The sequence below is a fragment of the Macaca mulatta genome, chromosome 4 (genome assembly GCF_049350105.2).
Source record: "Macaca mulatta isolate MMU2019108-1 chromosome 4, T2T-MMU8v2.0, whole genome shotgun sequence".
Classification (NCBI taxonomy): Eukaryota; Metazoa; Chordata; class Mammalia; order Primates; family Cercopithecidae; genus Macaca; species Macaca mulatta.
The window spans coordinates 19,193,293-19,205,633 of record NC_133409.1 but is presented as its reverse complement, the minus strand read 5'-3'; the positions used below and the strand labels follow the sequence as shown (position 1 = coordinate 19,205,633).

At 37.0% G+C, this 12,341-nt stretch overlaps 1 protein-coding gene across 1 annotated transcript in view; it reads left to right on the top strand.

The window, feature by feature from the left end:
* Nucleotides 1-12,341, top strand: part of HS3ST5 (heparan sulfate-glucosamine 3-sulfotransferase 5) — a 281,111-nt gene that overhangs the window by 212,755 nt on the left and 56,015 nt on the right.

Sequence of the window (12,341 nt, the reverse complement as noted above, 5' to 3'; positions counted from 1 at the left end):
GCAAGACAGGTTCATTCCCAGGGACAGGTGGTGATGTCTGGACTGGGTCAGGGAAGAGCCCCAGTCTCAACAAGGAGCGAAGCAAGGGTGTAGAAGGTAGAAGCCCCTGGCATCTAGCACCCAGGTGGGGCCTGGGACAGGACTTCCAGCAGGAAGAAGGTAGGACGCACTGTCAGAACTAAGATCTAATATTCATTAACTCCTTATCACCCAAAATTGTATTCCCACCTCTAAAATGTTATTTTTAACATTTGCAAAAAATAAACAATTGTACAGATAAATAAATAAAAATAAGCATTCAACTTGTTTTATGACAGATATGCTAAGGAATGATGTGATAATAACCAAATATTGGAGACAAATATTCAAATATAGTGGTTGGTTTTTAAAATATATGGGAGAGCCATACACTAATACTATACATCTGTGTTAAATTATTTGTAGATATTATTTTAACCTGTGATTAAGTAAAAAAAATAAGGTAATAAATATTAGTATTGTATTTTTTGTAAAAATAAAATTTTATTTATCTACGAAGAAAAGGGTTTGGAAAGTCACAAACCAAGATATTACCAATTTTTTTGTTAGGTAATTAGATTATACATTTTTCCTTTTTTTGCTTATTTAGAAATTTAAATTTTTCTGTAATGCAAAAAAAAATGTAAAATAATTAACAGGCAGTAAATTTGTCCTTGATGCACTGAGTTACAGAAAGAACTCTGAGTAGAATGAATATCACATGTCTTTTGGATGTCCTAGGAGATGAGTTGACACTGGGCTGGTTGCTTGTGTTAGGTGGAGCGAGCAATATCACAGAAACCTCCCACATGGAGATTTCTATTGTATTTGAAAAGCTTAGAACACTGTTATGTGGTGTATAAACTGTGGGTCAGAACAGTAATATAAAAATAATAAAAGTAGTTTTGCTTCAAGAAATCCAACTTAATTTAAAGTGACTGGATTCCGATTTATAGGCCTGAGGTACATTAGAGTTTGAACGTTTTTCGTTTCCTTTCAAATGTACATTAATATTTGGCTCAATGCTCATAGGGAAGCAATTCAGCACCAAAGGTGCAATTATTCTTCCAGAATGCTAAAATCAATTTAGCTGTTTGGCTTATAATAAATGCTGAGTTATATTCTCAGATGCCAAAATTCCTCCAATTATAGGTGTACATTACTGGGACTTCTGAAAAAAGAAATATGTAAGACCTCCCTTTTTAATTCGTGGAATTCAAGCCCTGAAGAAAAAGAACAAAATCCTCTTAAAAATAAGAAAATGTCTAACCTCACCTATAAATTTGTAAAACCAATTTGGTCGCTTGTATTTTTAGAGAGGATTTTGTCATTCTTCCCTAAGAGTATCCGTTTTTCTCCATTAAATATTTTTAGACTCTTTGTTGAAAAGCAACTTTATATCTTACATGTGACTACTAGAAAGGTTCTCAAATCATAGCCTATAAACCATTAATGTCCCCTGATTTTCTGTAACTATTTTCCAATTGAACTGAAAAAAAGAACAAAATAATCACATAAAGAAGTATTTTTTGTCTGTGAGATAAATCTATTGTTCATTTTACACACACACACACACACACACACACACATTTTTAAAATGTAAAAACAGTATATAGAATCTCAAAGTTAGATATGAAAGGCATCAAAGTATGGTTGAAAGAATACAGACATTGAAATCATAGAAGATTGACTTCCTGTCATAGTTTGGACAATTACTGTATAAATGTAGGGCTAAATTACTTCGTTTCTCTGTGCCTCCGTTTCTCCCGTTTACTCCTATCTAGCAGGCTTATAGTTAGGGGAAAAAATTAGGTAAAGGCACAGTCATAATCACTAACGAATACTAAATATTTAATAAATGCTACCGGGGGCTTATCTGTTTATTGTTTGTTTGGGTTTTTTTGTTGTTTTCTGTTTTGTTTTGTTTTGTTTTGAGACAGCGTCTCACTCTATCACCCAGGCTAGAGCAGTGGTGCTCACTACAACCTCTGCCTCCTGGGTTCAAGTGCTTCTCCTGCCTCAACCTCCTGAGTAGCTGGGATTATAGGCACATGTCACCAAACCTGGCTAATTTTTATATTTTCAGTAGAGACGGGGTTTCACCATGTTAGCCAGGCTGGTCTCGAACTCCTGACCTTGTGATCCGCCCACCTCGGCCTGCCAAAGTGCTGGGATTACTTCTTTATTGTTTGTCTCTCTTGCTTTACTGTAAATTTCCTGAGGGCAGAACTGATGTCCTCTTTGAGCCCCACCATTTTGACATGATTTCTAACTCCCAGTAGTTACTTGATAAACATTTGTTGAATGAATTGGTGAAGCATATAGTATACTGCAAAGATTGAGGGCTCCTAATCAGGATTATTTGTGACTTTATTGTAATCAAATATACTAAATCTTCCCATCCTGCCAGAGTTCCAAACCCTTTTAAAATGTATAATTATGATATCACAAATATCTCTTCTATAAATCTTTCATGTTCACTTCTCTAAAAGCTGGAGTCCAGTTCTGTGTGCAGTGCTCTCCCTATGTTGGTTGCTACTTAATCTCCTAGGTTTTTCATGTTGTCCTTAACATTACGCAGTTCTTCCTTATTAAGAAAGTTTAATTTCAATTTGCAATCCCCCTCACTGCCTCCCCAACTTTTGAAAGACCACATTGTTGGTTTTAAAAGAAATGTCACATTATTTTCTGGAAGTCAAGAATTTATCAGATTCTGCCATTTTATCAGAACAAAAGTTCTGACATCTATCAAATGGATGAAGCCTCCCAGTGGTGGTCTAACCACCATGCCAGTGTTGCCATCCGTGTAAGGAAAGACTTTGGCTCACTCACTCCAATGAAATAACTTCTCTACTGCCTTGTTTATCGTCCCTCAGACACTTTGTGTTCTACTTTTCCCTTTAGGTTTGTGGACATCCATTCACTGTTTGCCTCTTCTTAAGCTTTGCTATTCTTACTCCTTTAGTGCCTTTGCTGTTTTTGAATCAGGTGAATTTTCTCATAGGAACAGTACATGTTATGCTTTGATTACAAACAACCCTCCGATTTAAGTGATTTAAAATATATGTTTTCTCTTTCTCAAGCTATGTATCCATCATGGCTTGGGTACTCCTGTGTTCCCCTTGGCCTTCGTCCAGGACCAGACAAACGGAACAGCCACACTATCTGGAGCATTCCCAGACACTAGACATGGTGGCAGAGAGAAAAGAGACCCACATTTCACACTAACTGTTAAAACTCTCACCTAGAGGTAACATGTGCCATTTCTGCTCATGTTTTATTGGTCAGAATAGTCCTATTCTACTCCTGTCTTCTAAAGGTGATGGAGAGATATTCTCCTGCCACCTGTCGGAAAGAAGAACTGTAAACATCTTGTGAAGAGATTAATGACCGAGACATATACCTTTCTATCAATTCATTTTGGTCATGAGGCCTGTCTAACCTGTGGGAGCTCATGTTTACTTCCATGTTTTAAACTTTCAAATTTATTTAATTTGTTCACTATATATTCTTGAGTAGAGAAATGAGAACCAGTAGCCGAGATAATGGTAAATAATAGTAATAACACCATATGATTGCTTTCTTATATATAGATTGTTTATAATGCAGTTAACTCCCATCCTTAAGAAATACATAAAGTGTTTGAGAATCACTGGTCTCCAGGAAAGAACATCAAACTCTTAAAGACAAAACACAGATTTGCCCTTGTGTCTCTTCTTTGTGTTACCTGCCTGACTATAGATCAATGGCTCCTTTCTATATGCCATTGTTTTTCCACTGAAAATTACACCTGGCTATGACTTATGTGGAAATGGCTAAGCTGGCAATAATAGTATAGGTGTCCATACATGCTCCCTCAGAGTCTCAATGGTACCTCAAGGTCATCTGCCTTGAGGACTGGTAAATCTGGTCATAATATGGATAATTTACAACTGGAGAAATAAAGGAGTTCTCCTTGCCATGCAAAGAAGGCCTCTTTGAAAGTTAGTATCAGCATTAATTCCCTTTATGACCTGAGGCAAATCACTTAATTGCTAGCTGTCTTCTTTTTCTGATCCAAGGATAATATTAACATACTTCTCTAGGTCCTTGTGAAGCATAATATATAGAATTGATTGCAAAAGCATTTTCAGAATATGAGACACTATAGAGACATTTGATGAACTCTGAATTCCCTATGTTGCCCACAGTGCCACTCCTAGAGGTAGATGTCTGGGTAGGGAGTGAAATATTTGAGGGAAGGGGTAGTTATACAGGGCAGAGCTGTCTATTTCTGAATTCCCAATTAGCCTAAGTCAGTTATCTACGTTGTGGATTACATCTGGCCTGCTTGATGCACTGATCTTCCTCCTTTCTTTAGGCATTTTTCTGGTTTCTTTTTACTTGGCAGAGGAGATAAAATTCAAATTGGTCTTTTTTGCCTAGTATAGTATCACTAGGAAGAAGTTAGGATAGCCAATTTATAAACAATACTGACACTTTGGGTTTAGGGTTAGAGTAATAGCATACTTGTTTAGCATTTAACTTTCTGAAGTGCTTTCACATCATGCATCATCTTACTTGAGACTTGCCATAACTTTGTAAGCTGGATATTACTCTAATTTACAGAATAGAAGACCGAGGTTCAAAAGATTCAGTATGTTGTCCAATGTCACCACACTAAGAAATGACAAACTCAAACCCATATTTTCTGATTTTGCGTGGAGTAATATTTGTTCCATTATTCCAGGCTACATCTGTGTTTTCTAGTAGAGATAAGTGACGTCCAGCTATAAACCATGATCGGTTGGAACCAAGACAGGGTTGAATGAAAAATTAGCCCAAAGGAACTTATTATTTGAAGTCAAATTCAAGATCTTTTGCCTAGAAAGTAAAAGAAATGAACTATTTCTTCAAGATTAATTTTAGTATTCTAATGAATTAAAATTAATTCAGTTAATTAGTTAGGTATTTTCCACCAGAGCATTCAGCTGGAATGGGGAGGGGGAAGTATTTTGAATTCCTGGTAAAAATGATGATTTGATTTCTTGATAATGGTATTAGCCAATGACTCAACTCCATCTCCCCTTCCCCTATAATAATAGGAATAAGAAGAGTTGATTTTCATGCATTCATTATTCATTTACTACCCTTTGCCAAAAAGCGTTAAGTCTAATGGATGAAGGGAGTGGGAGAACAAATACGTAAACAGATTATTATAATACAGTAAGTGCTAAAATGTAACAAAGGATGGCACCAAACCCAAAAGGAAGGGCAGCAATTAAGGTGAAGTAAGTCATTACTTAAACTCATTAAGTAAGATTTGGGTCAGTGGTGGGGGAAAATGGAGATCCAGCTGTTAGGGCAGAAGCTCCATTAGTTCTGGACAGCAAGAGGATGGGGAAGGAGGTGGGAAGTGGAAGGTGATGGGCAATGTAAGAAGTAAGCAAGGATTAAACCTTGAAAGACCTCTATGGCCTGCTAAGAAATTTAACTTTATTCTTAATGCTCTTGGAGATGCTGCTGAAACTTATAAAAATAGAAAGGTCTGTGGGGTAAATGGATTTGGAGACCTAGTAAATGTGTCAGCTGACTCAAAAACACTCCAGGTTGTTAGTAAAATCCAAGCAAGAAAAGACCAGGTAAGGAGAGGTTATGGTCTTTGCTGCACACCATTTAGCCCATAACGTAGGCAAACTAGAACCGGGGTCTCCTAATTCTTAGGCTGGCATTTCTTTCCCCCATCCCACATTGCCTTCCCATCTCTTTGGCATTTTCTTCCTTTAGAGAATTTTATTCCTTTTGGAATATATGCTGAGATGCTAGAATATCTTTAAAGGTAATCTCATTCTCCACTAAAAACAGATATTTATCATGGTGATGTTCACATTTGGACAGTTCTTACCAGCAATCTCATTAGTGTGATCTCATTTGGTTTTCTTCTGAGAACACTAAAGCCTTTTTACTCCTATGAGTAAAAATAAAGATACCCTAAATTTCTCTAGTGGAATACTTTAAACTTCAAGCGGTGCCTTTTCTTTATATTGTAGTTTGGAGAATAGGGCAAAAAAAATTGTTTTATTTTATTCTTTAGTGTCAAAAAATAACTGCTCATTGTTAATGAGAATTATAGGGCCAGTTTGACTGCAGTGATAAGTTCAGGGCATAAAAGATCATATATCAACATGACCTCACTAACCTTCTCTGTACTAAATGACAAACTGCTAGGAATAGCCTTTGGATCAGGTCACAGAGACACTAAAATACTTACCCTTCACCACAGAACTCTATCGAACCCTATGTGTCATTTACCACCGTCAATCACAGAAGCCTGCTTCAATGCTAAACAGGATTTCAAACAAAAAATAAAAGGAAAGAGAACTTCCTTCAAATAGTTCAACTTCTGATTTTATTTAGTGTCTTTCTGGACATTTGAAATAATGTGGGGGAAGATCACAGCCCATGCTTTTTGCATTTGCGGAGGGATTGTGTATGAGAGAAAGAGCAAGATTTTAGGGCCAGTGGGATTCAATCTAGCATCTACACTTCTTTCCCCTTCCATAAGAGGTTAACACTATATCATTATTATAATGATAGGACAGATATATGACATTACTCTTTTCTTTATAGCAGGACTAGACCAAGCTAATAGAGACTTGGTTAGCTTTCTAAGAGACAGAGACTCATGTAATTTAGCCAAAAGGTTCTGAGACTGCTAACTTCATGCTATACATACTTATTGCAAAGACTTATTCCCCAACTTCAAATAAATGTCATTGTTTCTTGTTTGTTAATGCGTCTATGAGAGACTTTTACAGTTTTCTTAGAAAGTCAGAATTTTAAAAAAATTATCTTCAGGAAAATGAACATACCCTTCAACTACCATTAACCACTCTAAAATTCACGTGTTACTTTCATGCCTTTTTCATGTGAGAGAGAAATACTTGGGATGGCATAAAAAATAAAATATATCCTCATATAAGTTTTATTGTCCTCATAATTTGCCAACTGGTAATTACTGAGATTCCACATTGTACATAGCATTAATGCACTTGATTTTGGGACCAGGACTCTGGCTCACTGCAGAAAAAATACTGAACCATATGAACACTGTCTTTGCATTTATAAAGCTTGTGAGGATAATATCAAAGGTGATTTGCTGACTGAATTAATGAATTCAAATAACATTTGTGTTCACATAACCTTTTAACACAAAAAGAGTATATTTTCCTATGGCTGAGTCTAAATTACAATAAAGCAACTGATCAATAAGATCTTTAAAAAAAGTAACTTGCAGTTTCAACTGCAGCATTTTCTTTAAGCATTTTTGTCCTCTCAGTAATATCAATTGCTTCATTTATATATTGTACTATGATTAATTTAGTCAAGAAAGGAAAACTCAAAACATGAATATTGTGCCAATCATAAAAACATATGTATAATAATAACAAAACAGACCTAATATCTGCACATAATCAGATTTTAAAGAGCAGTTTTGTGCATAGGAAAAATGTGTGACTTTATATTGCCAATGACTGAGGCTTCCCAGCAGTCCTGTTTTTGCAAATCATGCTGTAAGAGATCACATAATTATATGATCCTATTGGATCTTCAGTAGCTAAGACTCTGTTGAAAAGTTCTAAGAGTTCTTATGTCATTACCATCAAGAAAACTTTAGTAACATCCTATTTTGTAAATCAGAATGGGAGGGATTATTCCCCCACTTCTGCTAACACTTAAAAGTAACAGCACAATGGATAAAGTAGAAGGTGAGTGTATTGTAGCCATGAAGGAAAGGAAGGCCTCAGTTAGACAAGAAGTATTCGTGACTCCATAGAAAATCCATCAGTGAATCAAACTAGTCATAGAGAACCTGCTGCATGTTTGGCACTATAGTAATGTAAAGAACTATACATTGTTTCCACCACCCAGGTTATTCCATTTTAGTCTCAGAAACCAAAGCAATGCACATGTGACATATGCAGAGAAAGCCCACAGCTTGTCATTGTAATGGCAGAAGAAAAATTAAAATATAAGCATGCTCAGTTAAGTATAAACTATTCATTTGAGGTAATCATTGCTGTCACTAGTCCTGTCATAGAATCAAAGTAGAAACACAGAAAGATGGGTAGGTACTGCAGCTGGCCAGCCTTATTTCTAACGATAACAATGGAATGATACACAGGCATCCTACTTTCATACTTTCATAGTACTTCCAAGGACAAGTAAATGATCACATAAAAAAAGACTTTGACAGTTATCTTGCCCAAATCTTTCTTCAACCAAGTTAACTCTGGAGTGTTAACTTATAGACTAGCATAAAAGTCAGTCATTAAAAAAATTATTGAAAGACTATATGCCAGGCATTCTCGTGGGCACAGGCCGACAATAAATTGATGATGTTTTAGTTAATGGATCCATGAGAGTTTGGATACTGATATATGCTATGAGTAATTTAATAGAGCAACTTTAGGCTTACTTGGCTAGCATTAATGAAGTCTTCTTAAAAGAGGTGACTCTTGAATTGAGACATCAATGCAAAGAAGGCAGCCATCCATTGAAGGAGAAGAAGATCATTCCAAGAGAAGGAATAGCAAATACAACTGTCCCGGGTAGAAACAAGACTATTTAATGTGAGGGAGAGAAAGGCGGCCAGCATGACTGGAGTAAATGAAGGGAAAAGTTGTAATGAGGCTGGAGTAAACAGGTGTCCAGTTACATATATTTTCATAGCACGTGCTAGAATCTGGATTTTTTACTGGTTGCAGTGGAGAGAATTTTGAAGATTATGGGTGAAGAAATAGTTTAATCTACACTTTAGAAAAAAATTACTAAGGCCATAGAACAGTGGAGAGTGAAGATAGAAAGGTCATTGCATCCAATCGGGTGAGAGATGAAGAAGAACTGGACCAAGCTGTAGCAGTCTCATCTCTAGATGACAGAAGTATTGGACTCACGGCATTTATGGTGTAGAGACAACAGGAATTACCAGTGCATTTGGATATGGCATTTTGGGGGAAGGTCAAATTAAGACTTCAGCATATTTTGCCTGAGCTGCTAAGTGTTACTGCCATTAGGGAGGCCCCTGAGAAGTCAAGAGGGATGGGATCCAGGACTCAATGGAAGAGATTGGCTTTCAATTGGCTCATGGACAGTTCATCTACTACTATAACATGTGGAAGACAGAGAACCTGTGCAGCAATGGAAACAGATGAGGAAAATGGCAGGAACATGTGGTATTTTCCAATTATTTATTATTGTTTTTTCGGTAAAGTAAGAAGCATTAGCTAAGAATTAATTGAGGAGAAGCAGTGATGGAGATTTCAGGAAAGAGAAGTTGTAAAATAATTATCTTGGAAGAGAAGGAGAAGTGTGATAAGATAGTCTGAAAAAGTCAAGAGGCAATTGTGACGTGTAGCCATATTTGAAGTGAGGCCAACTAGCATGGTGGTATGCTATTTGCAATAATCAACTCTGTAGATGCTGGCAGAGAGTAAGTAGATAGTTGAATTTAACCATGGGCATTAGTTTTCTATTGCTCTTCTGTTGCTCAGACTTAGTGGCTTAGGGAACACGAGTTGATTACCTTGCTACAGGTCAGAAATCCAAACTGGATATCACTGGGCTAAATTCAAGAAGTCAGCAGGGCTGCATTCCTTCTGGAGGCACTAAGGAAGAATCCATTTATTTGCCTTTTCCAGCTTCTAGAGCTCATCTCTTGGCTTTGTTGATCCCTTCCATCTTTAATGCCAGCAATGGCTGCCATACCTCTGCTTCTCCCTCCTCTACCTCCCATGAGATTACACTGGGTCCACCTGGATAATGCAGGACAACCTCTCCATCTCAAGGCTAGCTATTAGCAATCTTCATCCCATCTGCAACTTTAACTCTCCTTTGCCATATAATCTGACATATTCACACATTCAGGGATTAGCACATGGCATCTTTAGGTAGCCATTATTCTGCCCAGCTCATCATGGTTGAGGTTTTGGCAAATGAAGAGGATGGAAAAGAGTGACGGTGTTTATAAGGGATAATTATACAGCAGAACCATGGACTCCAAGCCAAGGAGAAAGTGCGGTTATGAGAAGGATGGCAAGGAGGGAACACGCTAGTCATGTCAGGGAGTGATGGGTCCCAAAGAGGTCAGAAAATTTCTGAAGTGGAGTACTGGAATCAGTAAACTGGATAAATAGGACGTGATGGTTGAGACAGGAGATTTCAAAATCGGATTTCAGAAATGTGAAGTCGTTGGACACGGCAACGCTTTTGAGTTTTGAAACTGAAAAACCCAAGAAAATGAGTAACAAGTCACTTTCCTCTAAAATAAGTCAAATACCTAGCACTGGCCCCAACGTTATGGTAAGGTTCTAAGGTGCTTATTTTTTAATAGAATATGCACAGTTTATTGATTCCCGAAAAGTAAACCCAGATTCACATTCTGTTCCTGGCCCCTAGACCTCTATCGAGAGGAAGTCATTCCCCAGCACGAGCTGTGTGAGAAGTAGGAAGTGCAGTGCATAGAGAGGGAGTTCTGTCACCCAGGGAAGCAGAGGCCAAAAGACCTAGGCAGGAGACCCATGCTTTGTGTGAGGAAGATAGGACATTTTGTTTGGGGACGAGTAAATGACTCAGAAAATGATGTGCAAATACTTCCACCAAAGTGTGGTAGAGTTATCTGGGATGTCTTTATGGTACCTAGGGAACATTTAGCATCTAATTTGCTAAGGATGTTCCTATTTTGAAGTTAAAACTGTTTCAAGATATATTTTGCAATACAAATATGGGCCATCTCATTGCACTATTCATTGAAAGATTTCTCTCTAGTGTACTATGCCCAGAAAGCATTGAATTAGTTATGCTCCATTGAAACCAGTACAAAATGGACTCAGAAGTTTGTAGTTTCCATGTCAGATTATAAAAATAACATTTTCTTCCAGGCCCATGCATATACTTTTTTCCGAAGTAGTAAAAAATGACAGTTTACTAAAAATAAGAGATCAGGTTTGCATGTTCTCTGTATTTTGGGGAGTGAATATGAGTTGGATATGGAATCCAAATAAAACTACAGAATAGATGAAATGGTGCATGATGTATTCCAAGGCCAAGAATTAATTCAATGTAATTATCACAATGATATTCTTAGAAAATAAGAATTTGCCCTACGCTTTTTGAAGAGAATGAAATTTGATGGTTTAATAGTTAGAAAATAGTACACTATACATATTTTAAATATTTTATCAAACTAATAGAAGCCACTACATTATAGAATATGCAAAATACAAGTTGCAGTTTTTAAAAATTCATGTGATTAATTCCATGACACTGTTAATAGCCTCACCTGTCTCATCCCACATCATGCCCTTCATTTGCTCTCTTATATCCACTCTCCCCAAACCCTTCTTTCAACTTTTCAATTTTCTAAATATCCTATGAAGCTTAGCTCTTCCACAGAAAGTCCTCTGACTGTAAGGCCCAAACACGATTCATTTCCGACTTTCTTTTGGCCTTGGGTTTAGTACCACCATTCCAAAGCAAATGCTCTATGCTGGCTAGATTTCACATTGAAAAATTTGAGGTTTGTAAGGACAAACTGAATTCTTACATGGCTCTCCCACATCCCTACAGAACCAGCCTGGTCCTGGGCACAGAGTCATGCTCAAAAGCATGTTTTATTGATTGATTTAATGGATAATTAATGCATGTCTCAACTCACCATCCAACCTCCAGCACACCCTACCTAACTTTCAATAAACATCTAGTTTGAAATTCATTTTGTTGTGGCAGTGGTGACAGTGGCAGGGAAATAAAATAATGTATAGACTCAAGGCCACCGTTACAAATTTCATCAACAACAACAATTTTAATTACCTTTTGACAGATTAATTTAAAGTAAGCTAAGGGAAAATCAAACCAATTCTCTAATAAGCCCTCATCTATCAAAAAGTCATCCCAAGAGGTGAATATTTTGTATGCACATGCGTGCATATGTAAATGGCATCACTGTAGTCCATGGTTTCTGAGTCCCTGCCCTTGAGGAGCTTACAGTAATTCTGGTTTGAAGAATGACAGGGCATGTTGAGAGAAAAATCATCATATTATGTCCATTTGACCATCATACAAGTCCAGCTAAGTTGGGGTTTTTATGTTTTCTGCAGTTTCTCCTAAAAGGTAAGCACCATCAAGGCAAAGACTATGTCTGCATTGTTCATTGTTGTAGCCTTCATAGCTAACACAATGCTTGCATACAGTAGGCAATAAATATTAAATTAATGCAGAATTTCTATTTAACATAAAGAAGACTGAGGAGTGAGAAAGGGAGGGCAGTCAGTACATTCTAAGAC